Here is a 540-nt window from a genome sequence, read left to right on the forward strand (position 1 = left end):
TATGGCTAATAGAAGCTTATTGCACCTGTCTGCATTGGCTCTCCGTACAACTGCGGCAGGAAGTGAGCTGCATGTTAGAAGTTTCCCCTTTATCTCAGCTGCCTTCAAACTCAGGAAATATCTACACCTGTATAAGGTATGTATCTATGGGGGGGTATTGTTTTGGGGTTTTCTCTATAGCACATTGTCATTGAAATACACAGAGCAAACAATTAGGGTGTTATTAGGATACTATAATCTCTGCGTCTACTGGTTCCAGACATAATTGGATGTTAGGATCATGACTCTCAAGCTGGTTATAGTTCTAATATTTTCCAATATTGAACTGAATCTGAGGCGATGTTTTGGGGCAGCTGCATCACGGTTATTGTATTGTAAGTTCACATTCTGCATTCAGGGGCAGTTGTGACGTAATGGCGCCTGTTTTATAGCAATAGGGGCAGATGGGGCCAGTGTGATACCCCCGAGTATCCCCTCGCCCTTGTGGTGATGTTCCCCCCAACCTGCACCCCCCCCCCCCCCAACCAACCCCCCCACACG

Source organism: Nanorana parkeri, unplaced genomic scaffold (assembly GCF_000935625.1).
Source record: "Nanorana parkeri isolate BGI_ZX_2015 unplaced genomic scaffold, ASM93562v1 scaffold5, whole genome shotgun sequence".
Classification (NCBI taxonomy): Eukaryota; Metazoa; Chordata; class Amphibia; order Anura; family Dicroglossidae; genus Nanorana; species Nanorana parkeri.